The sequence below is a fragment of the Salarias fasciatus genome, chromosome 9 (assembly GCF_902148845.1).
Source record: "Salarias fasciatus chromosome 9, fSalaFa1.1, whole genome shotgun sequence".
Lineage (NCBI taxonomy): Eukaryota > Metazoa > Chordata > Actinopteri > Blenniiformes > Blenniidae > Salarias > Salarias fasciatus.
In genome coordinates this window covers 5996054-6012131 of record NC_043753.1, presented here as the reverse complement: position 1 = coordinate 6012131, position 16078 = coordinate 5996054, and the positions used below count along the sequence as shown (strand labels likewise).

Below are 16078 nucleotides of genomic sequence, written 5' to 3'. Positions count from 1 at the left end.
TACATTCTAAATTTAAATATCTAAACATAATTAAACATATGCTTACAATGGAGTTTTTAAAACTGTGACAAATATCCTTTTGCACTTCTGCTACTGTGGTTTTATGTTGTGTTGTTTTTATTTGTATATGTACTGTATGTTGATGTAGTGCTTTACACTTTGCCCAAGACAAATTTCCCACTGGGACAATAAAGTTGTCTATCTATCTATCTATCTATCTATCTATCTATCTACCTATCTACAGTACAGTACAGTACAACAAAACTGTCAAATTTCATGAAGACTAAAATTAAGACTAAAAGTAAAACTAATTTCCACAGACTAAATTTTAACTAAAACGAAACAAAACTAAAAAACTGAAATGCAACACAGCTGATTGCAATGAGGCTTGTTATCTGGCTTTTTGCTGGACTTGGCCATGAATCTTGATTCGATTCAGGTGTGTTGAAGCAGGGAGACATGGAAAACATGCAGGTCTGCGGCCCTCCAGGACCAGGGTTCCCCACCCCTGGTCTAGGGACAGGGAAGTCTGGGCATCTCTGCCGAGACTGCTGCCCCACGACCCGGCCCCGGAGAAGCGGTGGAAAATGGATGGATGGATGGATAGAATGGGAGAGATCTGTCTGTCAAAATAAGAGCCTGAGACCCTTTCAAAATAAAAGTCAAATTTGTGTAAAAATCAACATTTACAACCAAACAAATGGATAATTAAGGATCAATCAGTGTTAATGACAGCATGTACCACCTTTCCAAAATAAAAGCCAAGACTCCTTCAAAACAAAAGCCCTTTGACAACAGAAATTGAGGTGAAATCATGAAAATGGATGTTTATGGAGTAGCAAGGCTCCAGGTGACCTGGACTTCGGTCAGGAAGGTACAAGGTAGGCCTGGGCGATTATATGATCATGATTTCATGATTAAGATCACGATTAATTTCCAGTCGATCACTGTGATCAGCTGTGAGCACATTTACTCGATCAGACATGGCAGAAATGTGCGTGACCACAGCCAATCACAGTCGACTTTTTCCTGCTCAACCTCCGCCTGTAAGTTGTCTGAGAAGTAAACAAAGATGGAGCTGAACGTGGAGCCGAGGGCAGCGAATCAGATGAAGTCAGCCATGCCTCGGCGTTATCCTCTTAAGATACTCTTACTGTTGACAGGAAAGGCTACTCCACGCCGCACCGCTGTTAGCACACCGATCCGCAAGGAATTCCTTTGAGTCCAGGAACTACTTGTGATACAGTTTAACTAACGATGGTTCAGTTCTTCTCTTTTACTGAAAAAACGGTGCATCGCATCATTGAACATATCACCACGTCTTGCCGCTAACACTCTTTTCCTAACAACATGAAGAGAGAGCCTGCAGCATCCTTCTTCCTCTGTGGTGTCTGTGTAAAATAAGGTTGAACATGCAAACAGCACACCTAGTGGCATGAAGTGCAAATGCAGTCATGGCGTCGTCTGTGCGCCGTTTGAATGGGGATCTCCCTGGGGTTGTTCCAAATATTTCAGAAACTAGAATATTTATTTTAACACAAATATTAACTGCATGTAAACATAGCCAGCCTCATCTTTTCAAGCCACTGCACCATACGAGCAACATTCTAAGAGGAGAATAAAGATCACACGCGCGATTACTTTTGTCCATTTTTTTTATATTATTGTAGTTTTGTACTGTTACATTTTAAATCTAATCTGTCCAATCTAGATTGTTATTTAAATTTTGTACATTTGATGCAAGCATTAATGATGGCAGCAGCATATTTAGCATCATAACTTGAAAATAATGTTTACATTCTAAAGCACCTTCATTATCCCCAGGTGGTTTCTTTAGTTTTTTAATCTTTTATAACAACAAAAATCCTCAGGGCTGTAAACTGTCACACTTTAACTAACGATCGTTCAGTTCTTCTCTTTTTCTGAAAAAACAGAGCATCGCAAGATTTTATTATCTTGGTGCTAGATATTTTTTTTTCCATTTACTGCACTGTTAAATGAAATTGTTGTTAGATTTTTCTATGTTTATATTATTTAATTTGCATTGCTATTTGCTTGGTTTGTTAATAAAATGTTAAACTATTCTATACTTCTAGTTTTCAGTGCAGATGCTTTAAAACTGGTTTAAAAACAATATAGCATATCGTGATTTTAATCGAGATCGAATGATATGAAAAAAAAAATCGTGATCATTTTTTTTTTTTTGCCATATCGCCCAGCCCTAGTAGAAGGGCGGTCTCAGTCGCAGGCCGGCGGGTGGGCTCGGTCCTGACCAATGCTGTTTGCAGCTTTAATTCTGATTCTTTATTTGCACCTATCATCACTTCTTGCACCCCCCATCTGTGTCCTATCGTGCACCTGTACATTTCTCCACCGTGACATCAATAAAACGATTCTATTCGATTCTATTTGAATATTTTTGTGCACTTACAAATAAAAACAGATGAAACAAAATGATTCTGACTGATTTGATCTTTGTTCTTTACGAGACCTGAACTGATGTAAACACTAAACTGAAGCAGAGTTCAGTGAAGGACATGTCAACAGCCAAGGTGACTTGACATAAAGTTAACAAGTTAAAAATGTCACAAGAGTTTGTGACAGTTTGGAGCTCCAGCTGGGAGGTCAGTGACAGCTTGATCCAGGAGAGATCAGCCTGCTTTGAAAGCTGAAGGTCAACATGGAGCATATCAGAGGTTCAGTCAATGATCCACTGCAGCAACTTTCTTCTTCTACCAAGCTTTGAAATGTGGAGCTGCACACGGCTCTGCCACAGTCACAGGACTAAGGGCCAGCGCCCACATACTGCGAAACGGCTCCGCTGCACTGCGCCGCGCAGTTCGCAGCACTCCACAGCAATTACGCACCCATTGAAGTCAATGAAGACGCAGGCAGAGCGCGCCCACTGCCTGCGCGAGGGCTGCGTCGAGCGTCCGCCCGCCGTCGTACTGCGGAGAGCTCTCCGCACAAATTCGGTCCAGTTCTATTTATGCCGGAGGCGCAGTGGAGCCGGAGTCAATTTCCCATAATGTCAAAGCACCGACAGGAAACCAAAACAGTGCAACATCCGTTTTATTTTATATATATGTATATATATATATATATATATATATATGTAGAAGCTGTCACACATGTTTTTACATGTAAATAAAAGCGTAAATATACACTTTTATGGATGAGGGTTTTATTTTGAAACCTGAACACGCTCTGGCGTCGCAAAACAAAGGAGTAGTGGAAGTTTTTAAACTCGAGCAGCATGGTTGACGAAGAGAAACTGATCCTGGAGGAACAAGAGCATAAAATCCTCTCTGACACCAGTAATAATTTTTTATAAAGACACCAGCAGAAAGGAGAACACTCGGGCAACAATAGCTGAAGTTATTGGCGTGAGTGGTGAGTAAATTGTAACGATATAAAGTGCCTGATCAAACATGTTTTCATGGAGATCGTCATGGAAACATAATCCCAGACATGCGCTCTCAGCGCATGTCTGGGATTATGTTTCCAGACATGCGCTGAGCGCAGGTCTGGTCAAAAGGCGGAGTGCTGTGGCGCAGCTGCACCGCATCAGGTGGGCGCTCTAGTACGGCTGCGTGAGTGCTGCGACCTGCGCTGCGCGGCGCAGCGCAGCGGAGCCGTTCCGCAGTATGTGGGCGCTCGGCATTAAGCACTGAGAAGAAGTCTGTTTCTCATGCAGATCCTCAGTGTGGATCACTCTCAGATCAGCCTGATGTCTGCACCTCAGGGTCAACACAACTTTCACAAAACACAAACTCAAACTGACCTCAGACTCTCCAGACTGCAGTGTGGACTCTCCAGAAAACCACACAGCTGCTTAATTCCTGAATCCTGCAGGTGGTTCCAACTCAGGTCCAGATGTTTCAGATGTTTCAGGAGGGAGGGGTTGGACTTCAGAGCTGAGGCCAGAGAAGAACAGCTGATCTTTGACAAATTGCAGCCAAACAACCTGAATAAAGAGAGAAAGAAGTGAGATTAGAGGACAAAGTCTGATGTTGAAGTAATTGAGAGCTGAAGAAGGTTCAGACTGGAAGAGTTTAGAAATGTAAAGTCCAAACAGCTGAAGCCACCAGGAGGAGGAGAGCTCTCATCAACATGCTGATCACTAACATGCTGCAGAGCTCAGTCCACTCTCTGTCCCTCCAACATCTGGAATCCTCCTAAACTCCTCTCAGTCATTTGACTTCAACAGATTCTAACTTCAGACAGTGAACTGACCTCAGAGTCTCCAGGTTACAGTTTGGACTCTCCAGTCCAGAACACAGAATCTTCACTGATGAATCCTGCAGCTTCTTTGCACTCATGTCCAGATGTTTCAGATGGGAGGGGTCAGACTTCAGAGCTGAGGAGATCACTTCACAGTGAGAATCAGAGAGTCTACATTCAGAAAGTCTGTAATGAGACAGAGAGAGGACAGGACGTTATGAGAGAGGACACTTTGTTTGACTGTTTGACATCAGATTCTCTTCTCTGGCTTGACTTTGGCTTCATGAAGGAGAGAACATGGAGTTCTGGAGTCATGGAGCAGTGAAGACTGACGGGCCGCATGGTGGAGGAGAGGTTAGTGCCTCAGAGCAGGAAGGGTGTAGGTTTTATCTTCTCTGTTAGGATGATCTGTGTGTGTGTGTGTGTTCTTGTATTTCTATCCTTGTCGGGGCCAAATGTCCCCACAAGGATAGCAAAACGTGGAACGACGTGCCTTGTGGGGACCTTTTTCCAGAGGTGGGAGGTTGGAGCCTGATCAAGTCATCTCCATGCCATGTTTTTGCCCTCACCATGTACCACAGACAAGCTGAGGAGCAGGGTTGATTAGATTCACCTGGTGTGAGACATGGTCAGAGCAAAAACATGGCATGGAGATGACTTGATCAGGCTCCAATCTCCCACCTCTGCCTTTTTCCGGTCCTAAGTAGGAGAAACAGTGTTTTCTTGACCATGTTGTTGTTACTGAAAAAAGTAAAAGTGCAAAAACATTTCTTTAGGGTTAGGCTTTGTTGTGGTGTGGGTTAGGGTTAGGGTAAGGGTCAGGGTTAGGGGCTAGACATGAATGGGAGTCAATGGAAGGTCCCCACAAGGATAGAAATACAAGACTGTGCGCGCGCGCGTGTGTGTGTGTGAGTGTGTGTATAATAGTGACTTAACTGATTTTTGTTCACCTCATTCTGAGTTTCTTTCTCTGGTTTAAAAAATGTCAATCAAAAGTCTTCAATCAAAATGATCATCTGTGGTCATTTTCTGGATTCTTCTAATACTCAGATCTCATGAAGAGATATAAACCGTCACTGAGCTCTGATCTTCATCACAAGTATGATCAGTGCATCCAGAGTCTGACACACAGTGCTGAGCCACGTGTTTCTTCATGACAGATCACTGACAGGAGTTGGTAAGAACATTTTCAGCTGCTTGTCCTCCAGACAAGTGGCTTCTGACTTTAATTTGGCAGAAGAATACATTTATTGACCCAAAATTTGCATCATTTTAGATTTTGACCTGAGTTGTGTGCTTATTTTGTGTTGTTGAGGTTTGAATCTTCTGTCTGTCAGCTCTGCTGGTGGATGTTTGCTCTCTTGTAGATCTACTAGTCAAGATGTACATGTGGTCACTCCGTCCTCGACCACAGCCACTGAAACAAGCTTTCATCCTTCTACTAGTGTAATGAATGACATTTAGTTTTTCTTATATAAGTGGAAAATATACAAATAATTTCAGTTAAAGATTAATACATTTCTGGTTGATCTCATGTATGTTTCTGTTGGCTGTATTTGAAGTACTTTGATTTAGAAATATATCTATATTTTTGTAACTGAATTTATTTTGAAAATAAGAAAAAAATACTCAACAAAATTCAATGGGTTCGAGAAAATAAATATACAATATGTTGGTAAAGTAGGAGGGAGAAGCACAAGCTTATTAATACCAGCTCTCCAGTATTAGCTCCCCGTTATTCAATCATATATTTACAGACAGAGCAGCATACAGAATTAATTTAAGTTTCAGTCCAAAAGGAACCCAGACAGTGCGTCCCTTCCCAAAGAACCTAATATCACCAAATACTACCATGAAGACATCTCAGCCTTCACCGTGCACTGACGGGTTTACTGTGATAGTGACAACATGAGGAATCCTGACTGCTCCTCATCCCTGTACATGTTGGTAATATTCAGTCTAAACCTTTTTTTAAATAGTCTCATGCTTTGACATTGTTTCAGTTCTTGGCTGACTACTCCAAATCCTCGCTCCACTGATTGAAGGGCTCATCCTCCTCATTGCAGTTCAAATACTCTTAGTTCTGAAGTCCAGATTCCTCCAGTAGTTATAACCCCCTCCCTGTCAGTTAAAGGTTTCTGAATGTTGTCTGATAGTTGTTTGTTTCCAGCTTTGTGCATAATTTGGTTGTTTCAGTGAGCTGGGTTTTCAAAATAAGGCATTGGTGAGGCCATGAACCTGATGGTTCTTTCCTGGAGTATGCACAATGGTCGGAGTGAGGATTGGTAGGAGGCTCCCCTAACTTCCACACAGTAACTCAGATTACTCAGATTAGGATTACAATAGAATAGACTTTGTCATTGTACAGTGGGGGTACAACCAAATTTCGTGGGTGCTCATGTAGAGCTACAATTCACCTCAGTAAAAAGGTCAAGGACAGGGGATATAGAGAGATAAGGGACTAAAGAGAAAAATAATAGGCATTTTGATGAGAACAGAAACAATACAAAAGACAAGAATAATTTACAACTGCGCATCCACAAGATGCACGAATAATAAATCAATAACAGTTTCAACATTTAAGTGGTGACCGTGCCGCATGAAGGCACAGGCTGTTTAAGGTGCCGAGGGAAGAGGGAGGAGGTAGTTAGGGTGATTTAGTCCATGGGCTGGGGGGAGGGGGGGTGTTATGGGAGACTGTTCATAAGTGAGTGTCTATCTCTGTATCCGTGGGTGCTTGCAGTGCGTATGCAGGGGAAGAAGCTGTTTGTCAGTCCGCCAGTGTGTGATTTTATCGACCTGTAGCATTTCCCAGAGGGCAGAAGGTCAAACAGGGGGTGGGCAGGGTGTGAGGGGTCTCCTGTGATGGCTTTGGTCCTCCTAAGGCAGCAGGATGTGGAGATGTGTTCCAGACTGGTCAGGGGGCAGCCCATGATCTTTTGGTCAGTGTTAATGACCCTCTGCACCGCCTTCCTGTCCTCAGCTGTGGAGCCTACGTACCACACACTCAGACAGTACGTCAGCACGCTCTCCACAGAGGAATGATAGAAGGCCAGCGGCAGCTTTGTGTCCAGGTTGTTTTTCCTGAGGACACGTAGAAGTGTAGCCGCTGCTGAGCCTTTTTGACCAGGGCCCTGATGTTGTCAGATTCCCCACGACGATGTTTATACCATCTGGATGGGCCCTCTGTTGTTGTGAGATGATAAACTGAAGCCGGTTGAGTGCCGTGCTAATGTTAGCATCGGGGGGTATATAGACCGTGGTGACGATGGCTACCATTATCCCCCGTGGCAACTGGAAAGGACGGCACTGCACGGACATGGCCTCTAGATCCAGTGAGCAGTGGGTGTCTATCACTCTGCTGTCCGAGCACCAGTCCTCAAGCACGGAAACACAGAGGCACCCTCCCATGCTCTTACTGGAGGCTTCGGTCTGGTCATGGCGGTGGATGGTGCGTTCTACTAGCTGGATTGTAGCATCGGGGCTATGCGGGCGCAGCCAGGATTCGCTTATAATCAGAAGATTATAATCAAATCGGTTTTAGGCAATCTGTGATTGTAGCTCATCCATCTTATTTGCGAGGGATCTGGCATTTGTTAGGAAGATGGATGGAAGCGGTGGTCTGTGCGGTCGTCTCCTGAGCTGAGCTAGCAGGCCTGCCCGGCGTCTGTGTTTCTGCTTCGTCTCCCTGCGCCGTCTCCAATGCTTGCTGTCCCAACAACAATCCACGGGGGGCCCGGTGATCTTGTTATCTCCGGTGGGATGTTGTGTGTCTGTGAGAACGCGCTTGTAATAACCATTTTTGCCTGAAAACTGATGTCTATCAGGTCTTGGTGGCTGTACAAGTGGTCGCTATGACACGGCTGTGTCACGAAAAGAATAAAAAGACACAAAAAGGGCAGGTGAGATATAAAAAGGTGCAAAAGTAGCTTTGAGCCTTGAGCCACCGCCATCTTCTGTCAAGTCTTCTGTCACTGCTTACGATTAGTGAGCGGTACAGAATTTATAAAGCTTAGCTGTTAAAGCAGTACTTTTGCTCTCGTGCGGCCCTACTGGTCTCCTGTGAAAGCTCACTATCGTAAAGGTTCTACGCACTGCTCACTGCTAATACTGCAGAAAGGTTCTCTGTTTTGTTTGATCCTCTTCTTTCAACAAACTGCTCTGGTGTAGATGACCTAATCCAGTGTTTCGATGACCACTGTGTAGACTGAACGCCTGTGGATATCCACTAACCTTGAGGTACACAGGCTCCATCTCAGGGATCTCAAGTCATCGTACAATGAAATGGTTGAGAATGCCAGGTACAACTGCATCTGTCAAATGGTGGCAGTGAACAAGAAAAACCCCAAAGTGCTGTTTGACACAATTAATTCTCTTGTTTGCCCTGCTGCGCCTGTACTTCCTGTTTTCACTGAAGCCGATAGCCATGCTTTCTTGAATTTTTTCACAGATAAAATCAAGAAGCTCAAGGATAATATGCCACCCCCTCAGTGTGGTGCCTCGGCTGTTATTGAGTCTATCTCCAGTATGTGGTTCACTTTTGAGTTTGTAACTCTTGCTGATGTTTTGGCTCTGGTAACCAAGATGAAACTCTCATCCTGTTCCTCTGATGTCATCCCCTGCAGACTGTTCTTAGAGGTACTGGAGGCAGTCGGTCCCTGACCTCTCTTTGTCATCAGGTGTGTTTCCGAATGCCTTCAAACATGCCATTGTGGAGCCTTTACTAAAAAAAAAGAGGTTTGGACCCGGCAGACCAAAATAATTATAGGCCCATCTCTAAGCTGCCATTTTTGTCAAAGATTCTTGAGAAGGTGGTCTGCAATCAGCTGTCTTCCTACCTTGACCAACATACGTAACTTCTTTGACAAATTTCAATCTGGCTTCCATAAGCACCACTCCACAGAAACAGCCCTACTGAAAGTATCCAGTGACATAATGATGTCTGCCGATTTGGGTAAATGCACCGTGCTAGTCCTCTTGGATCTGTCCTCAACTTTATAATAATAATAATGCATTGGTTTTATATAGCGCTTTATAGGACACTTAAAGATGCTTTACATTATTCTTTCACTCGATACTGGGTGGTGGTAAGCTACTATTGTAGCCACAGCTACCCTGGGGTAGACTGACGGAAGTGAGGCTGCCAATCTGCACCATCGGCCCCTCCGACCACCACCAACCATTCACTCTCACACGACTTTCATAGGCAAGGTGGGTGAAGTGTCTTGCCCAAGGACACAATGACAGTTGTACGCCTGCGGGAGCAAGGATCGAACCGCCAACCTTCCGGTTATAAGATGACCTGCTCTATCATCTGAGCTACTGTCGCCCCGCTTTTGACACTGTTGACCATCAGGTCCTGATACGTCGACTGAGGGACCATGTGGGACTGTCGGGGTCAATTCTCCAGTGGGTCAATTCTCCTCATATTTGTCTGGACGTAGCTTTTGTGTGTCAACAAACCAGATAAAATCAGAGAGAATGAATCTAGTGTGTGGGGTGCCTCAAGGCTCCGTCCTGGGCCCTATTTTTTTTTTTTACTGTACTTGATCCCCCTGGGTAAGAACATCCAAAGGTTTAACGATGTTTCTTACCACTTGTATGCCGATGACATCCAGCTCTATTGTTCTTTTAAAGATAGGGTAGGCAATGTTGTCCAAAAGCACTTTTGTCATACTCAGTGAAATGCTCCTTCCCCCCTGGGAGAAGTCAATACATGCTTGCTAAAACTTGCTAAAGGTGCCACGTACTCGGTTTAACACCAGAGGAGCCCGATCATACCAGGCCATTGCTCGCAGGCTTTGGAATGATCTCCCGCTCTCTCTCTGCTCAGTTGCATCTGTTGACGCTTTTAAATCACAACTTAAAACCTTTCTGTTTGCTCAAGCATTTGCTTAGTTTTTCGGGCCTGTTTTGATCTCCTTTTAATGTTGACTATTTATCTGTATTTGACTGTTGTTTTTATTGTTATTTTTATATATGTTGTGAAGCACTTTGTGGCTCTTTGCCTGTGAAAGGTGCTATATAAATAAAAATTACTTACTTTCTTACTTTATCCCCGGACATCATGAAAACTAAACACAATGCAGCACATACACCAGGCCGCTGTAACTCTACCACAGAAATACACTAAGAAGACATGGCAGCACATGCAGCTTGTGTTCTGGTCTTATTAAACCAAACAGCATCAGGAGCTTCTGTTGCATGATCAACTTGAGGAACATCTCCACAGAGGAACTACAATAACTACTTTCTACAAACATCACTGAGACATTGATCATGATGACATGTTGACTCACTCAGCCACCCTGCAGTTCCTCACAGCTGGGATCAGTCTCCGTCGTCCCTTCATTGATGTGTTGTACTCCTTCAGGTTCAATTCCTCCAGGACCTGGTCTGACATCTGCAGCACATCGGCCAGAGCTGAGCAGTGGATCTCAGACAGTTTCTCTGATCTGTTCTGTGACTTCAGGAACTTCTGGATGTCCTGATGTACTGAGAGGTCCTTCATCTCCATCAGACAGTGGAAGATGTTGATGCTTCTGTCAGGAGACATTTCATCACTGTTAATCTCCTTCAGGTTCTGGATGACTCTCTGGATGGTTTCTGGACTGATCTCTGTCCGACCCAGCAGACCTTCTAAGAGTCTCTGGTTGGATTTCAGAGAGAGGCCATGAAGGAAGCGGACAAACAGGTCCAGGTGGCCGTTCTGACTTCTGAGGGATTTCTGCAGGACTTTCTTCAGGAACTCATCCAGAGATGAGAGAGCCTCATCACCATCATCATCATCATCATCAACACCACCATCATTCTTTTTGAATAACCTCAACACTTTATAACGAAAAGTCTTTTTCTGCCTCAGTAAGGTCTTCAGTACATCTGTCTTCCTGTTGGTGAAACAGTGGAACATGAAGACTGCGGCCAGAAACTCCTGAACACTCAGATGGACGAAGCTGTAGACGGCTTTCTGGAAGATCACAGACTCTCTTTTGAAGATCTGAGTACAAACTCCAGAGAACAGCGAGGCCTCAGTCACATCCAGACCACACTGCTCCAGGTCTTCTTGGTAGAACAGGATGTTTCCTTTCTCCAGATGTTCCAAGGCCATCCTGCCCAGCTTCAGAAGAAGCTCCCTGTCAGCCTCCGTCAGCTCCTGTGGACCCGTCTCAGGACCTTCATGGTACTTGAGCTTCTTCCTGTGTGTCTGAACCAGCACAAAGTGGGAGTACATGTCAGTCAGGGTCTGGGGCAGCTCTCCTCTCTGCTCGCTGCTCAACATGTGCTCCAGAACTGTAGCAGTGATCCAGCAGAAGACTGGGATTCCACACATGATGTGGAGGCTCCTGGAGGTCTGGATGTGGGAGATGATTCTGCTGCACAGCTCCTCATCACTCAGCCTCCTCCTGAAGTACTCCTCCTTCTGGGTGTCAGTGAAGCCTCGCACTTCTGTCAGTCTGTCCACACATGATGGAGGGATCTGATTGGCCGCTGCAGGTCTGGAAGTGATCCAGACCCGAGCCGAGGGCAGCAGATTCCCCTGGATGAGGTTTGTGAGCAGCACGCTGACTGAAGACTGCTGGGAGACGTCAACCAGCCGCTGTTTGCTGCTGAAGTCCAGAGAAAGTCTGCTTTCATCCAGACCGTCAAAGATGAACAGCAGCTTGCAGACAGCCAGCTCCTCTGCCGTCACCTTCTGGAGCGCCGGATGGAAAACATGGAGCAGCGTGAGAAGACTGTACGGCCGCTCTCTGATCAGGTTCAGCTCCCTGAAGGAGAGAACAACCAGCACACTGACATCCTGGTTCTCCAGGCCCTCGGCCCAGTCCAGAGTGAACTTGTGCACCGAGAAGGTTTTTTCCGCTGCCGGCCACGCCGCTGGTCACAACCACTCGGATGTGTCTGAGCTGCTGGGCCGAGGCTTTGAAGATGTCCTGAACCCTGATGGCAGTGTGATGGAGGCTCTCCTTCCTGGAAGCTGTCTCCAGCTGCTTCAGCTCAGGTTCCCTCTGAAGCTCCTCACTGAGTCCCTCTGTGATGTGGAGCTCAGTGTAGATCCTGTTGAGGAGGCTTCCTCCTCCTGCTTCATCACTTCCTTCAGTCACACGTTCACATCTCCTCCTCACACTCTTCTTATGTTCTTCTAGAAGCTGCTGCAGTCCTGATGAAGAACCCTGGTCCTGCTGCTCCTCACAGACATCACTGCTCTTCTTCTCTCTGTGGACACCAAGAAACATTTACTCTGAGCAACACGACACACAGCAGAGACACAAAGATCCAGCTTCAACTCTCACACTGATTCAGAAAAAAGAACTGAATCTGAACATGAGCAAAACATCTCTCACTCTGGTTTGGAGTAAACAACAGGAAACAAAGAGTTTCTTACTTTGTGTCTGAAGGTTCAGGTTCACCACTGAATTTTGGTGGATTGTCTTTGGACCGGTCACTCTTCAGAGACAACCTGCTTGATCCTGAAGACTCTGTTGTGTGTCTGCTCCTGTAAACACCACACACACACACACACTGTAATTATTTACCATTAAATCACAATTTACTCAAATTCACAATTTAATAAAACTACTAAAATTAAATAATTGCCTTCGGTAATCTACGGTATTCTTTTAGTAATCCAATACCAGTGGTGGGCACAGCTAACCAAAAAGTTAGCTTCGATAACTGTTCTTCCGCTAACTGAAAAGTTAGCTTCTATAACGCTAAACCGATAAACTGTTAAAAGATTTAGCTGAAGCTAACAATAACAGTTAACCGCTAACTGCCTCACCCATAGTCGCTGCAGGCTCTGCAACAGGCCTAACAGGGGGAACGCACTGGACACGGAAGCGCCACGCACAGAGTTTCTGATCGCCTCCCATGTTAACCTACAGTATCTGACTGCCTGCAGACAACACGCAGGGGACCAGCTCGCGCTCTGCAGCGCGCCCGCTCCGTTCTATTTTTCATAACTGTGAAAAGTTCTGACATTTTTGTCATGAATATCTGTAAATTAATAATTATTTTGCAGTCAAATTCCCTTTCTGTATTGTTTTTTTGGTTATAGAAGAAAACTACTGTCCAGATGATTGAGGTGTCCCAAAATTAATAAAAATATGACCAAGTGAGTCACTGTTTTAATTTAAATGTGTTTTTCAGAAGTAAAAAAACTCACTTTCTCCATTTTTTGCTCAGAGAGATCTGTTTTTGGTGAAACCACCTGATGTTGTACTGCTGATTACTCAAAAACACTAAAAGGTACAAACCAGCTTTTTTTCCCTGATCAAAGAAGAGAGTTTACTCTTTCATTTGGTAGTTTCAATGTTTACATAATCCTGTAACTCAAATATTATATGAGTCTTGAAACATCAGTTAAAATTGAAGGGTTTGCTGATCTGAAACCAGCTGGCAGCGAAACACTTAAAATGAAATAATGAAGATGAAAGTGAAGCCCCCCTGGTGGTTGAACTAAAGAAACAATAAATGGCTCCTGCAACATTCATAGATTTTCTTGATATCATCCACTTCCTTCCAATGAGTGAAGCTCACTTCGAGCTAGCAGAAACAATGAGAGCCGCATCTGTTCTTGTGTTTGGTGTCTTTGTGGATTCTGTACCTGGACTCTCTTGGCGTCTCTTCCCTGTCCACAGACTCTGCTCTGTCCTCCTCTTCACCCACATCACTCATCTTCAGTCAGGCTGAGAGAGAAACCAGCAACAAGAACAAAGCTGTGAAACCTGCTGAAGACTCACTGTCAGCGATCAGACTCCTCTGTGTCCGCGTTGGGCGTGCGCGCCACAGCAAAAAAACCATGATGGACACGAACTTTGAAAAGTGACTGTATGAAGCCATCAGACTGTAGAGAAAAACTGGTGGACGGAGAGAGCAGACTATGTCTGAAGGGAGGAGGTCTGGAGACAAAAGTGAAAGTATCTCCATGATCGCTCCTTCTCTGACTGTGGTTTTGAGGAAATAGACAGTTACTCACTTTGAGTCTGAAGTTCGAAGCAAACTCTCTCACACACATGCATGCACGCACGCACGCAGTTTCTTTTACTCAATACACTGACATTAGAACACAAAAGTTGGACAAACACTCACCTGCTCCTCCTTCTCTGACAATCGACTGAAAGTTGAGAGTCTGAACTCACTCAGTTCTTCTCTTCTTGGCGTGTTTGTGAGACAGGAATCAGCTTATCAGAATGACCCATGTGTTTTGGATGCAGTGTAAAACAGAAAGTAAAGAGATGAACTTCTTATCACTTTAAAACATTCATCTTTACAGGTGGTTGGTCAAACTATGGAGGGCTAAAAGGGCCTAAATTAAATAAATACTGCATTAAATACTTAGTTAAATGTCATTGATTAATTAAAAGCAGAATTAAATAAATGAATGTGTTTTTATATATTTCATTAATTTATTAAAATAATAATGCATTTTATGTAAAAAACATGTTATTATTTCACAATTTCATGAATTAATTCATGGTCCGTGTGTTGCAGTGGATCATGAATTTATTTTATCTGTCAACCTTGCCTGTCAAAGTCGGTGGGCGGATTCTAACACCTGATTGGTTACCCTTCCATCAAGTCAAGGCAAATCGATTCCAGATAATGGATTGCTGAAGAGCTTGTGAACATATTCCGATACACTGGGTGGCGCTATTCGCCTCTCCGTTGGTTTGGATACTCTATTTAGCTAAACTTTATTGGCAACCACGAAATGATTCAGTTCTCTGACCCAAACAGTGCAGTGCAAGACACAGGCCGTTTCTCAATTCTTACTACTCAAGTGTGTATTGTGTACTTTGCGAGAACACACTTGTTAGTCATAGTTCGAGCACAGACTTGTGGCGAGGCGAGAACGCATGGAAGTTAATGCGCACTTGGAACCAGCGTACTTGATAACATCATGGTGTGTTTACAACGCCAATATCTGTTAGTATTCAAATCATCCATACATTAAAATATTAATAAAAAGAAACATGAGTGTTTATAGTGGGGCCAGTGATCAGGAAGTATTAGTGGAAAAGAGTAGTTGGTGTGGAACAAGTTTATATAGCAAGTCACGGTATTAAACATTGGAAAAACATCAAAATGGCAATACAGGATGATCTAGACTGTAGAAAAATGTGGCAAAATTGCTTGTACTTATTCTGTCACATAAATGTTGTGTCCAATACAGTGTTCCTCTTACTTCTAGTCTACCTGCCCTCCTGAACAGCCTTTCAATTACCGTTTAACTACTTGGAACTGAGCTCAGAAGAAAAGCAGGTGATCAGACATTTCTACAAATACAATTATTTAACTCTATGTTTCACTGGCTGTCATACCTGTGTGTCTTTTTTCATCCATCTGCTCAGGTCTTCATGATGAACTGTTTCACATGAGTCTAATATACATCATATAGTTAAACACATCATGAGCATAATTCATTTCTCTCTTCAGTAAATACATCAGTGTGCTACACTGTTAAGCAGAGAGATAATCATAAATAGGTGTCTAACAAAGAAAGTCAGGAGTTTAACAAAACTGTATAACTTCAACAGAACCTTCAAGACTAAAATCAAAAGTAAGCTGGAATCATCAGGAAGGTTAAAAAATTACACGGTACCGGGTACTGTAATACAGTACCAGTACAGGTTACTGGTACTGTGTTATATGTGAACAGTCTGAGATAATCTGCAATATGTGGCAAGAGTCAGAAATGTGCGAGATCACTGCGTCGTCAACTGCTTGCTTTCGCAGTTGAAAATGACCTTTGAACGCACGATTCCAGTGGCAACAAAACTCCTGAAGTTGGCGTTGACCATTCAGGCCACCACAGCATCGGTGGAGAGGTCTGCAGCCACAAGAGGACAGAGCA

The 16078-nt window shown here is 43.9% G+C and overlaps 1 long non-coding RNA gene and 1 pseudogene across 1 annotated transcript; both read right to left on the bottom strand.

The window, feature by feature from the left end:
- Nucleotides 1–11057: 11057 nt before the first annotated feature.
- LOC115394685 (NLR family CARD domain-containing protein 3-like) lies at nucleotides 11058–12104 on the bottom strand (annotated as a pseudogene).
- Nucleotides 12105–12379: 275 nt separating this feature from the next.
- LOC115393994 (uncharacterized) lies at nucleotides 12380–14386 on the bottom strand. Its single transcript, XR_003931990.1, has 4 exons — nucleotides 14314–14386; nucleotides 13829–13910; nucleotides 12608–12718; nucleotides 12380–12438 (listed from the first exon to the last, which is right to left on the bottom strand). It is a non-coding gene; the product is annotated as an uncharacterized LOC115393994 (long non-coding RNA).
- Between the last annotated feature and the right edge of the window lie 1692 nt (nucleotides 14387–16078).